We start from the raw sequence: 954 nt of genomic DNA on the forward strand, positions 1-954 counted from the left end.
CTCCGCTGCCCCTCGCAGCGCCGCTCCGGCCGCCCCGTGGCCACAGCCGGGGATTTCGTCACGTCGCGGCCGCTGATTCACGCGCCCAAGGAGGCCGCGCGGGCGGCGACGCTCCCCAACGTCCCGCGGCCGCCGCGCACGGGGGCCATTCCCGAGGGAAGCGCCAAGCGCCGCCCCCGCCTGCACCGGGGTTAAAAAGGACAAAAACAGGGAAAGAAAAACCCATCCTTTCCGGGAGCGGGCGGCACCGGCTGCGGCTCCCGGCAGGCGGCACCGGGGACGTGCCAGGACCGGACAGGTGGCGGCCGCAGGTCGGCACTAGAGCCGGGCGGCGAGGAAGAGCCGGGAGGACGGCAGTTGATTGCAGGGAGCGCCAGGGCCGGCGCGGGCTGGATGGAAGGGGATCAACGGTGCCGGAGCAGCCGGCCGGGGCGCGCGGGGCCCCCCCGGCGCGTCACCCACCGCCGAGCCGCAAACTGGGCCACGGCCGGTAACCGGAGCCGAGCGGGGCGGCCCGGGCACCTCGCGGTGCCGCCGCCGGTTCCGCTCCGCGCAGCGGCTCTCCCGGGATTCGGCCATGCTTGGAGTGTGGGGCGGGGGGGGCGGCGGCGCCCGGTGACGTTCCGGTTGGGCAGCGGCCGGAGCGGAACCGGAGCGGGCGGCAGAGATAAGGACGGGGCCAAGGGCAGCGGGTCCAGCGGCGCTCCCAGCTCCCGCTCGGAAGGTGCCCGGAGCCGGGCAGGGGCAGCTCCGGTTCCTGGCCCGGGATGGGGGGGGTTTCGAGCCGGGAATCGCGCCGGGAAGGCGGCCGGGCAGCCCAGAAACCGAAAGCAGCCGGATTAAAAAGGCCATCTCAAAAACAAGAGAGACGCAACAACCAGCTGCCATTTCCCGGCCGCTTCCTGCGGGGGGAGGGAGCCCGGGAAGGCCGCGGCACCGGAGCCGCCCCCCGCC

This window comes from Nothoprocta perdicaria, unplaced genomic scaffold (genome assembly GCF_003342845.1).
Source record: "Nothoprocta perdicaria isolate Ctin4 unplaced genomic scaffold, notPer1 scaffold_486, whole genome shotgun sequence".
Taxonomy (NCBI): Eukaryota; Metazoa; Chordata; class Aves; order Tinamiformes; family Tinamidae; genus Nothoprocta; species Nothoprocta perdicaria.